Below are 19,854 nucleotides of genomic sequence, written 5' to 3'. Positions count from 1 at the left end.
CTTCTTTCTCTTTGTTATCGGAGGATATTTCCTTTGGCCCTATAGTCTTCAAAGGGATCCGAAATATCTGTTCTCAGATTCCACAGAATTAAGGCTAGCAAAGAGATGCACGAAATACAGATGTAACTCTGTGAGATGAATTAACAGAACACTAAGCAGTTTCTCAGAAAGCTTCTTTCCAGATTTCATCTGAGGATATTTCCTTTTTCACCATAGCCCTCTATGGGCTTCCAAATATCACTTTCCCAATTCCACAAGAACTGTCTTATCGAAAGGCTTCTTCTAGGGAAAGCTGTACCTCTGTGAGATGATTCACAGAACACAAAGAAGTTTCTCAGAAAGCTTCTTTCTCTTTGTTATCGGAGGATATTTCCATTGGCCATATAGTTTTCAAAGGGATCCGAAATATCTGTTCTCAGATTCCACAGAAATATGGCTAGCAAAGAGATCCACGATATACAGATGTAACTCTGTGAGGTGAATTAACAGCACACTAAGCAGTTTCTCAGAAAGCTTCTTTCCAGATTTCATCTGAGGATATTTCCTTTGTCACCATAGCCGTCTATGGGCTTCCAAATATCACTTTGCCAATTGCACAAGAACTGTCCTAGAGAAAGGCTTCTTGAGGGGAAAGCTGTAACTCTGTGAGATGGTTTCACAGAATACAAAGAAGTTTCTCAGAAAGCTTCTTTCTCTTTGTTATCAGAGGATATTTCCTTTGGCCCTATCGTCTTCAAAGGGATCCGAAATATCTGTTCTCAGATTCCACAGAAATAAGGCTAGCAAAGACATACACGAAATACAGATATAACTCTCTGAGATGAATTAAGAGAACACTAAGAACTTTCTCAGAAAGCTTCTTTCCAGATTTCATCTGAGGATATTTCCTTTTTCACCATAGCCCTCTATGTGCTTCCAAATATCACTTTGCCAATTTCACAAGAAGTGTCTTAGCGAAAGGCTTCTTGAGGGGAAAACTGTAACTCTGTGAGATGATTTCACAGAACACAAAGAAGTTTCTCAGAAAGCTTCTTTCTCTTTGGTATCAGAGGATATTTCCTTTGGCCGTATAGTCTTCAAAGGGATCCGAAATATCTGTTCTCAGATTCCACAGAAATAAGGCTAGCAAAGAGATCCACGAAATACAGATGTAAGTCTGTGAGATAAATTAACAGAACACAAAGCAGTTTCTCAGAAAGCTTCTTTCCAGATTTTATCTGAGGATATTTCCTTTTTCACCATAGCCCTCTATGGGCTTCCAAATATCACTTTGCCAATTCCACAAGAAGTGTCTTAGAGAAAGGCTTCTTCAGGGGAAAGCTGTAACTCTGTGAGATGATTTCACAGAACACAAAGAAGTTTCTCAGAAAGCTTCTTTCTCTTTGTTATCGGAGGATATTTCCTTTGGCCCTATCGTCTTCAAAGGGATCCGAATTATCTGTTCTCAGATTCCACAGAAATAAACTAGCAAAGATATCCACGAAATACAGATGTAACTCTGTGAGATGAATTAACAGAACACTAAGCAGTTTCTCAGAAAGCTTCTTTCCAGATTTCATCTGAGGATATTTCCTTTTTCACCGTAGCCCTCTATGGGCATCCAAATATCACTTTGCCAATTCCACAAGAACTGTCTTAGCGAAAGGCTTCTTGAGGGGAAAGCTGTAACTCTGTGAGATGATTTCACAGAACACAAAGAAGTTTCTCAGAAAGCTTCTTTCTCTTTGTTATCGGTGGATATTTCCTTTGGCCCTATAGTCTTCAAAGGGATCCGAAATATCTGTTCTCAGATTCCACAGAAATAAGGCTAGCAAAGAGATCCACGAAATAGCGATGTAACTCTGTGAGATGAATTAACAGAACACTAAGCAGTTTCTCAGAAAGCTTCTTTCAAGATTTCACCGAGGATATTTCCTTTTTCACCATAGCCCTCTAAGGGCTTCCAAATATCACTTTGCCAATTCAACAAGAACTGTCTTAGCGAAAGGCTTCTTGAGGGGAAAGCTGTAACTCTGTGAGATGATTTCACAGAACACAAAGAAGTTTTTCAGAAAGCTTCTTTCTCTTTGTTATCGGAGGATATTTCCTTTGGCCGTGTAGTCTTCAAAGGGATTCGAAATATTTGTTCTCAGATATCACAGAATTAAGGCTAGCAAAGAGATGCACGAAATACAGATGTAACTCTGTGAGATGAATTAACAGAACACTAAGCAGTTTCTCAGAAAGCTTCTTTCCAGATTTCATCTGAGGATATTTCCTTTTTCAACATAGCCCTCTATGGGCTTCCAAATATCACATTGCCAATTCCACAAGAACTGTCTTATCGAAAGGCTTCTTCTAGGGAAAGCTGTACCTCTGTGAGATGATTCACAGAACACAAAGAAGTTTCTCAGAAAGCTTCTTTCTCTTTGTTATCGGAGGATATTTCCTTTGGCCCTATAGTCTTCAAAGGGATCCGAAATATCTGTTCTCAGATTCCACAGAAATAAGGCTAGCAAAGAGATCCACGAAATACAGATGTGACTCTATGAGATGAATGAACAGAACACTAAGCAGTTCTTCAGAAAGCTTCTTTCCAGATTTCATCTGAGGATATTTCCTTTTTCTCCATAGCCCTCTAAGGGCTTCCAATTATCACTTTGACAATTCCACAAGAACTGTCTTGGCGAAAGGCTTCTTCAGGGGAAAGCTGTAACTCTGTGAGATGATTTCACAGAACACAAAGTAGTTTCTCAGAAAGCTTCTTTGTCTTTGTTATCGGAGGATATTTCCTTTGGCCCTATAGTCTTCAAAGGGATCCGAAATATCTGTTCTCAGATTCCACAGAAATAAGGCTAGCAAAGAGATCCACGAAATACAGATGTAACTCTGTGAGATGAATTAACAGGACACTAAGCAGTTTCTAAAAAAGCTTCTTTCCAAATTTCATCTGAGGATATTTCCTTTTTCACCATAGCCCTCTATGGGCTTCCAAATATCACTTTGCCAATTCAACAAGAACTGTCTTAGCGAAAGGCTTGTTGAGGGGAAAGCTGTAACTCTGTGAGATGATTTCACAGAACACAAAGAAGTTTCTCGGAAAGCTTCTTTGTCTTTGTTATCGGAGGATATTTCCTTTGGCCCTATAGTCTTCAAAGGGATCCGAAATATCTGTTCTCAGATTCCACAGAAATAAGGCTAGCAAAGAGATCCACGAAGTACAGATGTAACTCTGTGAGAAGAATAAACAGAACACTAAGCATTTTCTCAGAAAGCTTCTTTCCAGATTTCATCTGAGGATATTTCCTTTTCACCATAGCCCACTATGGGCATCCAAATATCACTTTGCCAATTCCAGAAGAACTGTCTTAGCGAAAGGCTTTTTGAGGGGAAAGCTGTAACTCTGTGAGATGATTTCACAGAACACAAATAAGTTTCTCAGAAAGCTTCTTTCTCTTTGTTATCGGTGGATATTTCCTTTGGCCCTATAGTCTTCAAAGGGATCCGAAATATCTGTTCTCAGATTCAATAGAAATAAGGCTAGCAAAGAGATCCACGAAATATCGATGTCTCTCTGTGAGATGAATTAACAGAACACTAAGCAGCTTCTCAGAAAGCTTCTTTCCAGCTTTCATCGGAGGATATTTCCTTTTTCACCATAGCCCTCTAAGGGCATCCTAATATCACTTTGCCAATTCCACAAGAACTGTCATAGCGAAAGGCTTCTTGAAGGGAAAGCTGTAACTCTGTGAGATGATTTCACAGAACACTAAGAAGTTTCTCAGAAAGCTTCTTTCTCTTTGTTATCGGGGGATATTTCCTTTGGCCCTATAGTCTTCAAAGGGATCCGAAATATCTGTTCTCAGATTCCACAGAAATAAGGCTAGAAAAGAGATCCACGAAATACATATGTAACTCTGTGAGATGAATTAACAGAACACTAAGCAGTTTCTCAGAAAGCTTCTTTCCAGATTTCAACTGAGGATATTTCCTTTTTCACCATAGCCCTATATGGGCTTCCAAATATCACTTTGCCAATTCCACAAGAACTGTCTTAGCGAAAGGCTTCTTGAGGGGAAAGCTGTAACTCTGTGAGATGATTTCACAGAACACAAAGAAGTTTCTGAGAAAGCTTCTTTCTCTTTGTTATCAGAGGATATTTCCTTTGGCCATATAGTCTTCAAAGGGATCCGAAATATCTGTTCTCAGATTCCACAGAAATAAGGCTAGCAAAGAGATCCACGAAATACAGATGTAAGTCTGTGATATAAATTAACAGAACACAAAGCAGTTTCTCAGAAAGCTTCTTTCCAGATTTTATCTGAGGATATTTCCTTTTTCACCATAGCCCTCTATGGGCTTCCAAATATCACTTTGCCAATTCCAAAAGAAGTGTCTTAGAGAAAGGCTTCTTCAGGGGAAAGCTGTAACTCTGTGAGATGATTTCACAGAACACAAAGAAGTTTCTCAGAAAGCTTCTTTGTCTTTGTTATCGGAGGATATTTCCTTTGGCCTTATCGTCTTCAAAGGGATCCGAAATATCTGTTCTCAGATTCCACAGAAATAAACTAGCAAAGATATCCACGAAATACAGATGTAACTCTGTAAGATGAATTAACAGAACACTAAGCAGTTTCTCAGAAAGCTTCTTTCCAGATTTCATCTGAGGATATTTCCTTTTTCACCATAGACCTCTATGGGCATCCAAATATCACTTTGCCAATTCCACAAGAACTGTCTTAGCGAAAGGCTTCTTGAGGGGAAAGCTGTATCTCTGTGAGATGATTTCACAGAACACAAAGAAGTTTCTCAGAAAGCTTCTTTCTCTTTGTTATCGGAGGATATTTCCTTTGGCCCTATAGTCTTCAAAGGGATCCGAAATATCTGTTCTCAGATTCCACAGAATTAAGGCTAGCAAAGAGATGCACGAAATACAGATGTAACCCTGTGAGATGAATTAACAGAACACTAAGCAGTTTCTCAGAAAGCTTCTTTCCAGATTTCAACTGAGGATATTTCCTTTTTCACCATAGCCCTCTATGGGCTTCCAAATATCACTTTGCCAATTCCACAAGAACTGTCTTAGCGAAAGGCTTCTTGAGGGGAAAGCTGTAACTCTGTGAGATGATTTCTCAGAACACAAAGAAGTTTCTCAGAAAGCTTCTTTCTCTTTGTTATCAGAGGATATTTCCTTTGGCCATATAGTCTTCAAAGGGATCCGAAATATCTGTTCTCAGATTCCACAGAAATAAGTCTAGCAAAGAGATCCACGAAATACAGATGTAAGTCTGTGATATAAATTAACAGAACACAAAGCAGTTTCTCAGAAAGCTTCTTTCCAGATTTTATCTGAGGATATTTCCTTTTTCACCATAGCCCTCTATGGGCTTCCAAATATCACTTTGCCAATTCCACAAGAACTGTCTTATCGAAAGGCTTCTTCTAGGGAAAGCTGTACCTCTGTGAGATGATTCACAGAACACAAAGAAGTTTCTCAGAAAGCTTCTTTCTCTTTGTTATCGGAGGATATTTCCTTTGGCCATATAATTTTCAAAGGGATCCGAAATATCTGTTCTCAGATTCCACAGAAATATGGCTAGCAAAGAGATCCACGAAATACAGATGTAACTCTGTGAGGTGAATTAACAGCACACTAAGCAGTTTCTCAGAAAGCTTCTTTCCAGATTTCATCTGAGGATATTTCCTTTGTCACCATAGCCGTCTAGGGGTTCCAAATATCACTTTGCCAATTCCACAAGAACCGTCCTAGAGAAAGGCTTCTTGAGGGGAAAGCTGTAACTCTGTGAGATGGTTTCACAGAATACAAAGAAGTTTCTCAGAAAGCTTCTTTCTCTTTGTTATCAGAGGATATTTCCTTTGGCCCTATCGTCTTCAAAGGGATCCGAAATATCTGTTCTCAGATTCCACAGAAATAAGGCTAGCAAAGACATACACGAAATACAGTTATAACTCTGTGAGATGAATTAACAGAACACTAAGCACTTTCTCAGAAAGCTTCTTTCCAGATTTCATCTGAGGATATTTCCTTTTTCACCATAGCCCTCTATGGGCTTCCAAATATCACTTTGCCAATTCCACAAGAACTGTGTTAGCGAATGGCTTCTTCTAGGGAAAGCTGTACCTCTGTGAGATGATTTCAGAGAACACAAGGAAGTTTCTCAGAAAGTTTCTTTGTCTTTGTTATCGGAGGATATTTCCTTTGGCCCTGTCGTCTTCAAAGGGATCCGAAATATCTGTTTTCAGATTCCACAGAAATAAGGCTACCAAAGACATCCACGAAATACAGATGTAAGTCTGTGAGATGAATTAACAGAACACTAAGCAGTTTCTCAGAAAGCTTCTTTCCAGATTTCATGTGAGGATATTTCCTTTTTCACCATAGCCCTCTATGGGCATCCAAATATCACTTTGCCAATTCCACAAGAACTGTCATAGCGAAAGGCTTCTTGAGGGGAAAGCTGTAACTCTGTGAGATGATTTCTCAGAACACAAAGAAGTTTCTCAGAAAGCTTCTTTCTCTTTGTTATCGGTGGATATTTCCTTTGGCCCTATAGTCTTCAAAGGGATCCGAAATATCTGTTCTCCGATTCCACAGAAATAAGGCTAGCAAAGAGATCCACGAAATACAGATGTAACTCTCTGAGATGAATTAACAGAACACTAAGCAGTTCTTCAGAAATCTTCTTTCCAGATTTCATCTGAGGATATTTCCTTTTTCACCATAGCCCTCTAAGGGCTTCCAAATATCAATTTGCCAATTCCACAAGAACTGTCTTGGCTAAAGGCATCTTGAGGGGAAAGCTGTAACTCTGTGAGATGATTTCACAGAACACAAAGAAGTTTCTCAGAAAGCTTCTTTATCTTTGTGATCGGAGGATATTTCCTTGGGCCCTATAGTTTTCAAAGGGATCCGAAATATCTGTTCTCAGATTCCACAGAAATAAGGCTAGCAAAGAGTTCCACTAAATACAGATGTAACTCTGGGAGATGAACTAACAGAACACTCAGCAGTTTCTCAGAAAGCTTCTTTCCAGATTTCATCTGAGGATATTTCCTTTTTCACCATAGCCCTCTATGGGCTTCCAAATATCACTTTGCCAATTCCACAAGAACTGTCTTAGCGAAAGGCTTCTTGAGGGGAAAGCTGTAACTCTGTGAGATGATTTCGCAGAACACAAAGAAGTTTCTCAGAAAGCTTCTTTCTCTTTGTTATCAGAGGATATTTCCTTTGGCCATAGAGTCTTCAAAGGGATCCGAAATATCTGTTCTCAGATTCCACAGAAATAAGGCTAGCAAAGAGATCCACGAAATACAGATGTAAGTCTGTGATATAAATTAACAGAACACAAAGCAGTTTCTCAGAAAGCTTCTTTCCAGATTTTATCTGAGGATATTTCCTTTTTCACCATAGTCCTCTATGGGCTTCCAAATATCACTTTGCCAATTCCACAAGAAGTGTCTTAGAGAAAGGCTTCTTCAGGGGAAAGCTGTAACTCTGTGAGATGATTTCACAGAACACAAAGAACATTCTCAGAAAGCTTCTTTGTCTTTGTTATCGGAGGATATTTCCTTTGGCCTTATCGTCTTCAAAGGGATCCGAAATATCTGTTCTCAGATTCCACAGAAATAAACTATCAAAGATATCCACGAAATACAGATGTAACTCTGTAAGATGAATTAACAGAACACTAAGCAGTTTCTCAGAAAGCTTCTTTCCAGATTTCATCTGAGGATATTTCCTTTTTCACCATAGACCTCTATGGGCATCCAAATATCACTTTTCCAATTCCACAGGAACTGTCTTAGCGAAAGGCTTCTTGAGGGGAAAGCTGTAACTCTGTGAGATGATTTCACAGAACACAAAGAAGTTTCTCAGAAAGCTTCTTTCTCTTTGTTATCGGAGGATATTTCCTTTGGCCCTGTCGTCTTCAAAGGGATCCGAAATATCTGTTCTCAGATTCCACAGAATTAAGGCTAGCAAAGAGATGCACGAAATACAGATGTAACTCTGTGAGATGAATTAACAGAACACTAAGCAGTTTCTCAGAAAGCTTCTTTCCAGATTTCATCTGAGGATATTTCCTTTTTCACCATAGCCCTCTATGGGCTTCCAAATATCACTTTGCCAATTCCACAAGAACTGTCTTATCGAAAGGCTTCTTCTAAGGAAAGCTGTACCTCTGAGAGATGATTCACAGAACACAAAGAAGTTTCTCAGAAAGCTTCTTTCTCTTTGTTATCGGAGGATATTTCCTTTGGCCATATAGTTTTCAAAGGGATCCGAAATATCTGTTCTCAGATTCCACAGAAATATGGCTAGCAAAGAGATCCACGAAATACAGATGTAACTCTGAGAGGTGAATTAACAGCACACTAAGCAGTTTCTCAGAAAGCTTCTTTCCAGATTTCATCTGAGGATATTTCCTTTGTCACCATAGCCGTCTATGGGCTTCCAAATATCACTTTGCCAATTCCACAAGAACCGTCCTAGAGAAAGGCTTCTTGAGGGGAAAGCTGTAACTCTGTGAGATGGTTTCACAGAATACAAAGAAGTTTCTCAGAAAGCTTCTTTCTCTTTGTTATCAGAGGATATTTCCTTTGGCCCTATCGTCTTCAAAGGGATCCGAAATATCTGTTCTCAGATTCCACAGAAATAAGGCTAGCAAAGACATACACGAAATACAGATATAACTCTGTGAGATGAATTAACAGAACACTAAGCACTTTCTCAGAAAGCTTCTTTCCAGATTTCATCTGAGGATATTTCCTTTTTCACCATAGCCCTCTATGGGCTTCCAAATATCACTTTGCCAATTCCACAAGAACTCTCTTAGCGAATGGCTTCTTCTAGGGAAAGCTGTACCTCTGTGAGATGATTTCAGAGAACACAAAGAAGTTTCTCAGAAAGTTTCTTTGTCTTTGTTATCGGAGGATATTTCCTTTGGCCCTGTCGTCTTCAAAGGGATCCGAAATATCTGTTCTCAGATTCCACAGAAATAAGGCTACCAAAGACATCCACGAAATACAGATGTAAGTCTGTGAGATGAATTAACAGAACACTAAGCAGTTTCTCAGAAAGCTTCTTTCCAGATTTCATCTGAGGATATTTCCTTTTTCACCATAGCCCTCTATGGGCATCCAAATATTACTTTGCCAATTCCACAAGAACTGTCATAGCGAAAGGCTTCTTGAGGGGAAAGCTGTAACTCTGTGAGATGATTTCTCAGAACACAAAGAAGTTTCTCAGAAAGCTTCTTTCTCTTTGTTATCGGTGGATATTTCCTTTGGCCCTATAGTCTTCAAAGGGATCCGAAATATCTGTTCTCTGATTCCACAGAAATAAGGCTAGCAAAGAGATCCACGAAATACAGATGTAACTCTCTGAGATGAATTAACAGAACACTAAGCAGTTCTTCAGAAATCTTCTTTCCAGATTTCATCTGAGGATATTTCCTTTTTCACCATAGCCCTCTAAGGGCTTCCAAATATCAATTTGCCAATTCCACAAGAACTGTCTTGGCGAAAGGCATCTTGAGGGGAAAGCTGTAACTCTGTGAGATGATTTCACAGAACACAAAGAAGTTTCTCAGAAAGCTTCTTTATCTTTGTGATCGGAGGATATTTCCTTGGGCCCTATAGTTTTCAAAGGGATCCGAAATATCTGTTCTCAGATTCCACAGAAATAAGGCTAGCAAAGAGATCCACTAAATACAGATGTAACTCTGTGAGATGAATTAACAGAACACTCAGCAGTTTCTCAGAAAGCTTCTTTCCAGATTTCAACTGTGGATATTTCCTTTTTCACCATAGCCCTCTATGGGATTCCCAATATCACTTTGCCGATTCCACAAGAACTGGCTTAGCGAAAGGCTTGTTTAGGGGAAAGCTGTAACTCCATGAGATGATTTCACAGAACACAAAGAAGTTTCTCAGAAAGCATCTTTGTCTTTGTTATCGGGGGATATTTCCTTTGGCCCTATAGTCTTCAAAGGGATCCGAAATATCTGTTCTCAGATTCCACAGAAATAAGGCTGGCAAAGAGATCCAGGAAATACAGATGTAACTCTGTGAGATGAATTAACAGAACACTAAGCAGTTTCCCAGAAAGCTTCTTTTCAGATTTCATCTGAGGATATTTCCTTTTTCACCATAGCCCTCTAAGGGCTTCCAAATATCACTTTGCCAATTCCACAAGAACTGTCTTAGAGAAAGGCTTCTGGAGGGGAAAGCTGTAACTCTGTGAGATGATTTCACAGAACACAAAGAAGTTTCACAGAAAGCTTCTTTCTCTTTGTTATCGGAGGATATGTCCTTTGGCCCTATAGTCTTCAAAGGGATCCGAAATATCTGTTCTCAGATTCCACAGAAATAAGTCTAGCAAAGAGATCCACGAAATACAGATGTGACTCTATGAGATGAATTAACAGAACACTAAGCAGTTCTTCAGAAAGCTTCTTTCCAGATTTCATCTGAGGATATTTCCTTTTTCTCCATAGCCCTCTAAGGGCTTCCAAATATCACTTTGACAATTCCACAAGAACTGTCTTGGCGAAAGGCTTCTTCAGGGGAAAGCTGTAACTCTGTGAGATGATTTCACAGAATACAAAGAAGTTTCTCAGAAAGCTTCTTTGTCTTTGTTATCGGAGGATATTTCCTTTGGCCCTATAGTCTTCAAAGGGATCCGAAATATCTGTTGTCAGATTCCACAGAAATAAGGCTAGCAAAGAGATCCACGAAATACAGATGTAACTCTGTGAGATGAATTAACAGGACACTAAGCAGTTTCTAAAAAAGCTTCTTTCCAGATTTCATCTGAGGATATTTCCTTTTTCACCATAGCCCTCTAAGGGCTTCCAAATATCACTTTGCCAATTGCACAAGAACTGGCTTAACGAAAGGCTTGTTGAGGGGAAAGCTGTAACTCTGTGAGATGATTTCACAGAACACAAAGAAGTTTCTCGGAAAGCTTCTTTGTCTTTGTTATCAGAGGATATTTCCTTTGGCCCTATAGTCTTCAAAGGGATCCGAAATATCTGTTCTCAGATTCCACAGAAATAAGGCTAGCAAAGAGATCCACGAAGTACAGATGTAACTCTGTGAGAAGAATAAACAGAACACTAAGCATTTTCTCAGAAAGCTTCTTTCCAGATTTCATCTGAGGATATTTCCTTTTCACCATAGCCCTCTATGGGCATCCAAATATCACTTTGCCAATTCCAGAAGAACTGTCTTAGTGAATGGCTTCTTCTATGGAAAGCTGTACCTCTGTGAGATGATTTCACAGAACACAAAGAAGTTTCTCAGTAAGCCTCTTTCTCTTTGTTATCGGAGGATATTTCCTTTGGCCCTATAGTCTTCAAAGGGATCCGAAAAATCTGTTCTCAGATTCCACAGAAATAAAGCTAGCAAAGACATCCACGAAATACAGATGTAACTCTCTGAGATGAATTAACAGACCACTAAGCAGTTTCTCAGAAAGCTTCTTTCCAGATTTCATCTGAGGATATTTCCTTTTTCACCATAGCCCTCTATGGGCATCCAAATATCCCTTTTCCATTCCACAAGAACTGTCTTAGCGAAAGGCTTCTTGAGGGGAACGCTGTAACTCTGTGAGATGATTTCACAGAACACAAAGAAGTTTCTCAGAAAGCTTCTTTCTCTTTGTTATCGGTGGATATTTCCTTTGGCCCTACAGTCTTCAAAGGGATCCGAAATATCTGTTCTCAGATTCCACAGAAATAAGGCTAGCAAAGACATCCACGAAATACAGATGTAACTCTCTGAGATGAATTAACAGAACTCTAAGCAGTTTCTCAGAAAACTTCTTTCCAGATTTCATCTGAGGATATATCCTTTTTCACAATAGCCCTCTATGGGCATCCAAATATCACTTTGCCACTTCCACAAGAACTGTCTTAGAGAAAGGCTTCTTGAGGGGAAAGCTGTAATTCTGTGTGATGATTTCACAGAACACAAAGAAGTTTCTCAGAAAGCTTCTTTCTCTTTGTTATCGGTGGATATTTCCTTTGGCCCTATTGTCTTCAAAGGGATCCGAAATATCTGTTCTCAGATTCCACAGAAATAAGGCTAGCAAAGAGATCCACGAAATACAGATGTAACTCTATGAGATGAATTAACAGAACACTAAGAAGTTCTTCAGAAAGCTTCTTTCCAGATTTCATCTGAGGTTATTTCCTTTTTCACCATAGTCCTCTAAGGGCTTCCAAATATCACTTTGCCAATTCCACAAGAACTGTCTTGGCGAAAGGCTTCTTGAGGGGAAAGCTGTAACTCTGTGATATGATTTCACAGAACACAAAGAAGTTTCTCAGAAAGCTTTTTTGTCTTTGTTATCGGAGGATATTTCCTTTGGCCCTATAGTCTTCAAAGGGATCCGAAATATCTGTTCTCAGATTCCACAGAAATAAGGCTAGCAAAGAGATCCACGAAATAAAGATGTAATCTGTGAGATGAATTAACAGAACACTAAGAAGTTTCTCAGAAAGCTTCTTTTCAGCTTTCATCTGAGGATATTTCCTTTTTCACCATAGCCCTCTATGGGCTTCCAAATATCACTTTGCCAATTCCACAAGAACTGTCTTCGCGAAAGGCTTCTGGAGGGGAAAGCTGTAACTCTGTGAGATGATTTCACAGAACACAAAGAAGTTTCTCAGAAACATTCTTTCTCTTTGTTATCGGAGGATTTTTCCTTTGGCCATATAGTCTTCAAAGGGATCCGAAATATCTGTTCTCAGATTCCACAGAAATAAGGCTAGCAAAGAGATCCATGAAATACAGATGTAAGTCTGTGAGATGAATTAACAGAACACTAAGCAGTTTCTCAGAAAGCGTCTTTCCAAATTTCATCTGAGGATATTTCCTTTTACACCATATCCCTCTATGGGCTTCCAAATATCACTTTGCCAATTCCACAAGAACTGTCTTAGAGAAAGGCTCCTTGAGGGGAAAGCTGTAACTCTGTGTGATGATTTCACAGAACACAAAGAAGTTTCTCAGAAAGCTTCTTTCTCTTTGTTATCGGTGGATATTTCCTTTGGCCCTATAGTCTTCAAAGGGATCCGAAATATCTGTTCTCAGATTCCACAGATATAAGGCTAGTAAAGAGATCCACGAAATACAGATGTAACTCTATGAGATGAATTAACAGAACACTAAGCAGTTCTTCAGAAAGCTTCTTTCCAGATTTCATCTGAGGATATTTTCTTTTTCACCATAGCCCTCTAAGGGCTTCCAAATATCACTTTGCCAATTCCACAAGACCTGTCTTAGCGAAAGGCTTCTTGAGGGGAAAGCTGTAACTCTGTGAGATGATTTCACAGAACACAAAGAAGTTTCTCAGAAAGCTTCTTTCTCTTTGTTATCAGAGGATATTTCCTTTGGCCATATAGTCTTCAAAGGGATCCGAAATATCTGTTCTCAGATTCCACAGAAATAAGGCTAGCAAAGAGATCCACGAAATTCAGATGTAACTCTGTGAGATGAATTAAGTGAACCCTAAGCAGTTTCTCAGAAAGCTTCTTTCCAGATTTCATCCGAGGATATTTCCTTTTTCACCATAGCCCTCTATGGGCATCCAAATATCACTTTGCCAATTCCACAAGAACTGTCTTAGCGAAAGGCTTCTTGAGGGGAAAGCTATAACTCCGTGAGATGATTTCACAGAACACAAAGAAGTTTCTCAGAAAGCTTCTTTCTCTTTGTTATCGGTGGATATTTCCATTGGCCGTATAGTCTTCAAAGGGATCCGAAATATCTGTTCTCAGAATCCACAGAAATAAGGCTAGCAAAGATATCCACGAAATACAGATGTTACTCTGTGAGATGAATTAACAGAACACTCAGCAGTTTCTCAGAAAGCTTCTTTCAAGATTTCAACTGAGGATATTTCCTTTTTCAACATAGCCCTCTATGGGCTTCCAAATATCACTTTGCCAATTCCACAAGAACTGGCTTAACGAAAGGCTTGTTGAGGGGAAAGCTGTAACTCTGTGAGATGATTTCACAGAACACAAAGAAGTTTCTAAGAAAGCTTCTTTCTCTTTGTTATCGGAGGATATTTCCTTTGGCCCTATCGTCTTCAAAGGGATCTGAAATATCTGTTTTCAGATTCCACAGAAATAAGGCTAGCAAAGAGATCCACGAAGTACAGATGTAACTCTGTGTGATGAATTAACAGAACACTAAGCAGTTTCTCAGAAAGCTTCTTTCCAGATTTCATCTGAGGATATTTCCTTTTTCACCATAGCCCTCTATGGGCATCCAAATATCACTTTGCCAATTCCACAAGAACTGTCTTAGCGAATGCCTTCTTCTATGGAACGCTGTACCTCTGTGAGACGATTTCACAGAACACAAAGAAGTTTCTCAAAAAGATTCTTTGTCTTTGTTATCGGAGGATATTTCCTTTGGCCCTATCGTCTTCAAAGGGATCCGAAATATCTGTTCTCAGATTCCACAGAAGTAAGGATAGCAAAGAGATCCACGAAATACAGATGTAAGTCTGTGAGATGAATTAACAGAACACTAAGCAGTTTCTCAGAAAGCTTCTTTCCAGATTTCATCTGAGGATATTTCCTTTTTCACCATTGCCCTCCATGGACATCCACATATCACTTTGCCAATTCCACAAGAACTGTCTTAGCGAATGGCTTCTTCTAGGGAAAGATGGACCTCTGTGAGATGATTTCACAGAACACAAAGAAGTTTCTCAGAAAGCTTCTTTCTCTTTGTTATCGGAGGATATTTCCTTTGGCCCTATAGTCTTCAAAGGGATCCGAAATATCTGTTCTCAGATTCCATAGAAATAAGGCTAGCAAAGACATCCACGAAATACAGATGTAAGCCTGTGAAATGAATTAACAGAACACTAAGCAGTTTCTCAGAAAGCTTCTTTCCAGAATTCATCGGAGGATATTTCCTTTTTCACCATTGCCCTCTATGGGCTTCCAAATATCACTTTGCCAGTTCCACAAGAACTGTCTTGGCGAAAGACTTCTTGAGAGGAAAGCTGTAACTCTGTGAGATTATTTCACAGAACACAAAGAAGTTTCTCAGAAAGCTTCTTTCTCTTTGTTATCGGAGGATATTTCCTTTGGCCCTATACTCTTCAAAGGGATCCGAAATATCTGTTCTCAGATTCCACAGAAATAAGGCTAGCAAAGAGATCCACGAAATACAGATGTAACTCTGTGAGATGAATTAACAGAACACTAAGCAGTTTCTCAGAAAGCTTCTTTCCAGATTTCATCCGAGGATATTTCCTTTTTCACCATAGCCCTCTAGGGGCTTCCAAATATCACTTTGCCAATTCCACAAGAACTGGCTTAGCGAAAGGCTTCTTGAGGGGAAAGCTGTAACTCTGTGAGATGAGTTCACAGAACACAAAGAAGTTTCTCAGAAAGCTTCTTTCTCTTTGTTATCGGAGGATATTTCCTTTGGCCGTGTAGTCTTCAAAGGGATCCGAAATATCTGTTCTCAGATTCCACAGAAATAAGGCTAGCAAAGAGAGCCACGAAATACAGATGTAACTCTGTGAGATGAATTAACAGAACACTAAGCAGTTCTTCAGAAAGCTTCTTTCCAGATTTCATCTCAGGATATTTCCTTTTTCACGATAGCCCTCTATGGGCTTCCAAATATCACTTTGCCAATTCCACAAGAACTGTCTTAGCGAAAGGCTTCTGGAGGGGAAAGCTGTAACTCTGTGAGATGATTTCACAGAACACAAAGAAGTTTCTCAGAAAACTTCTTTCTCTTTGTTATCGGAGGATATTTCCTTTGGCCCTATCGTCTTCAAAGGGATCCGAAATATCTGTTCTCAGATTCCACAGAAATAAGGCTAGCAAAGACATCCACGAAATACAGATGTAACTCTGTGAGATGAATTAACAGAACACTAAGCAGTTTCTCAGAAAGCTTCCTTCCAGATTTCATCGGAGGATATTTCCTTTTTCACCATAGCCCTCTTTGGGCATCCAAATATCACTTTGCCAATTCCACAAGAACTGTCTTAGCGAAAGGCTTCTTGAGGGGAATGCTGTAACTCTGTGAGATGATTTCACAGAACACAAAGAAGTTTCTCAGAAAGCTTCTTTCTCTTTGTTATCGGTGGATATTTCCTTTGGCCCTATAGTCTTCAAAGGGATCCGAAATATCTGTTCTCATATTCCACAGAAATAAGGCTAGCAAAGAGATCCACGACATACAGATGTAAGTCTGTGAGATGAATTAACAGAACACTAAGCAGTTCTTCAGAAACCTTCTCTCCAGATTTCATCTGAGGATATTTCCTTTTTCACCATAGCCCGCAAAGGGCTTCCAAATATCACTTTGCCAATTCCACAAGAACTGTCTTGGCAAAAGGCTTCTTGAGGGGAAAGCTGTAATTCTGTGAGATGATTTCACAGAACACAAAGAAGTTTCTCAGAAAGCTTCTTTATCTTTGTTATCGGAGGATATTTACTTTGGCCCTATAGTCTTCAAAGAGATCCGAAATATCTGTTCTCAGATTCCACAGAAATAAGGCTAGCAAAGAGATCCACGAAATGCTGATGTAACTCTGTGAGATGAATTAAAAGAGCACTAAGCAGTTTCTCAGAAATCTTCTTTCCAGATTTCATCTGAGGACATTTCCTTTTTCACCATAGCCCTCTAAGGGCTTCCAAATATCACTTTGCCAATTCCACAAGAACTGTCTTAGCGAAAGGTTTCTTCTAGGGAAAGCTGTACCTCTCTGAGATGATTTCACAGAACACAAAGAAGTTTCTCAGAAAACTTCTCTGTCTTTGTTATCGGAGGATATTTCCTTTGGCCCTATCGTCTTCAAAGGGATCCGAAATATCTGTTTTCAGATTCCACAGAAATAAGGCTAGCAAAGAAATCCACGAAATACAGATGTAACTCTCTGCGATGAATTAACAGAACACTAAGCAGTCTCTCAGAAAGCTTCTTTCCAGATTTCATCTGAGGATATTTCCTTTTTCACCATAGCCCTCTATGGGCATCCAAATATCACTTTGCCAATTCCACAAGAACTGTCATAGCGAAAGGCTTGTTGAGGGGAAAGCTGTAACTCTGTGAGATGATTTCACAGAACACAAAGAAGTTTCTCAGAAAGCTTCTTTCTCTTTGTTATAGATGGATATTTCCTTTGGCCCTGTAGTCTCCAAAGGGATCCGAAATATCTGCTGTCAGATTCCACAGAAATAAGGCTAGCAAAGAGATCCACGAAGTACAGATGTAACTCTGTGAGAAGAATAAACAGAACACTAAGCAGTTTCTCAGAAAGCTTCTTTCCAGATTTCATCTGAGGATATTTCCTTTTTCACCATAGCCCTCTATGGGCATCCAAATATCACTTTGCCAATTCCAGAAGAACTGTCTTAGTGAATGGCTTCTTCTATGGAAAGCTGTACCTCTTTGAGCTGATTTCACAGAACACAAAGAAGTTTCTCAGAAAGTTTCTTTTTCTTTGTTATCGGAGGATATTTCCTCTGGCCCTATAGTCTTCAAAGGGATCCGAAAAATCTGTTCTCAGATTCCACAGAAATAAAGCTAGCAAAGACATCCACGAAATACAGATGTAAGTCTGTGAGATGAATTATCAGAACACTAAGCAGTTTCTCAGAAAGCTTCTTTCCAGATTTCATCTGAGGATATTTCCTTTTCCACCATAGCCCTCTATGGGCATCCAAATATCCCGTTGCCAATTCCACAAGAACTGTCTTAGCGAAAGGCTTCTTGAGGGGAAAGCTGTAACTCTGTGAGATGATTTCACAGAACACAAAGAAGTTTCTCAGAAAGCTTCTTTCTCTTTGTTATCGGTGGATATTTCCTTTGGCCCTACAGTCTTCAAAGGGATCCGAAATATCTGTTCTCAGATTCCACAGAAATAAGGCTAACAAAGACATCCACGCAATACAGATGTAACTCTCTGAGATGAATTAACAGAACTCTAAGCAGTTTCTCAGAAAGCTTCTTTCCAGATTTCATCTGAGGATATATCCTTTTTCACCATAGGCCTCTAAGGGCATCCAAATATCACTTTGCCACTTCCACAAGAACTGTCTTAGAGAAAGGCTTCTTCAGGGGAAAGCTGTAACTCTGTCAGATGATTTCACAGAACACAAAGAACGTTCTCAGATAGCTTCTTTCTCTTTGTATCGGAGGATATTTCCTTTGACCCTATCGTCTTCAAAGGGATCCGTAATATCTGTTCTCAGATTCCACAGAAATAAGGCTAGTAAAGACATCCACGAAATACGGATGTAACTCTCTGAGATGAATTAACAGAACACTAAGCAGTTTCTCAGAAAGCTTCTTTCCAGTTTTCATCGGAGGATATTTCCTTTTTCACCATAGCCTTCTAAGGGCATCCAAATATCACTTTGCCAATTCCACAAGAACTGTCTTAGCGAAAGGCTTCTTGAGGGGAGACCTGTAACTCTGTGAGATGATTTCACAGAACACAAAGAAGTTTCTCAGCAAGCTTCTTGCTCTTTTTTATCGTTGGATATTTCCTTTGGCCCTATAGTCTTCAAAGGGATCCGAAATATCTGTTCTCAGATTCCACAGAAATAAGGCTAGCAAAGAGATCCACGAAATACAGATGTAACTCTGTGAGATGTATTAACAGAACACTAAGCAGTTTCTCAGAAAGCTTCTTTCCAGATTTCATCTGAGGATATTTCCTTTTTCACCATAGAACTCTAAGGGCATCCAAATACCACTTTGCCAATTCCACAAGAACTGTCTTAGCAAATGGCTTGTTCTATGGAAAACTGTTCCTCTGTGAGATGATTTCACAGAACACGAAGAAGATTCTCAGAAAGGTTCTTTATCTTTGTTATCGTTGGATATTTCCTTTGGCCCTATAGTCTTCAAAGGGATTCGAAATATCTGTTCTCAGATTCCACAGAAATAAGGCTTGCAAAGAGATCCACGAAATACAGATGTAACTCTGTGAGATGAATTAAGAGAACACTAAGCAGTTTCTCAGAAAGCTTCTTTCCAGATTTCGCATGAGGATATTTCCTTTTTCACCATAGCCCTCCATGGACATCCACATATCACTTTGCCAATTCCACAAGAACTGTCTTAGCTAATGGCTTCTTCTAGGGAAAGATGAACATCTGTGAGATGATTTCACAGAACACAAAGAAGTTTATCAGAAAGCTTCTTTCTCTTTGTTATCGGAGGATATTTCCTTTGGCCCTATCGTCTTCAAAGGGATCCGAAATATCTGTTCTCAGATTCCACAGAAAAAAGGCTAGCAAAGACATCCAAGAAATACAGATGTAACTCTGTGAGATGAATTAACGGAACACTAAGCAGTTTCTCAGAAAGCTTCTTTCCAGATTTCATCGGAGGATATTTCCTTTTTCACCATAGCCCTCTATGGGCTTCCAAATATCACTTTGCCAATTCCACAAGAACTGTCTTAGCGAATGGCTTGTTCTATGGAAAACTGTTCCTCTGTGAGATGATTTCACAGAACACAAAGAAGTTTCTCAGAAAGCTTCTTTCTCTTTGTTATCAGAAGATATTTCCTTTGGCCCTATCGTCTTCAAAGGGATCCGAAATATCTGTTCTCAGATTCCACAGAAATAAGGCTAGCAAAGAGATCCACGAAATACAGATGTAACTCTGTGAGATGAATTAACAGAACACTAAGCAGTTTCTCAGAAAGCTTCTTTCTAGATTTCATCTGAGGATATTTCCTTTTTCACCAAAGCCCTCTAGGGGCTTCCAAATATCACTTTGCCAATTCCACAAGAACTGTCTTAGCGAACGGCTTCTGGAGGGGAAAGCTGTAACTCTGTGAGATGATTTCAC

The sequence above is a fragment of the Macaca fascicularis genome, chromosome 15, assembly GCF_037993035.2.
Source record: "Macaca fascicularis isolate 582-1 chromosome 15, T2T-MFA8v1.1".
NCBI classification, from domain to species: domain Eukaryota; kingdom Metazoa; phylum Chordata; class Mammalia; order Primates; family Cercopithecidae; genus Macaca; species Macaca fascicularis.
The sequence above is the reverse complement of the archived record's forward strand: the minus strand, read 5'-3'. Positions refer to the sequence as shown.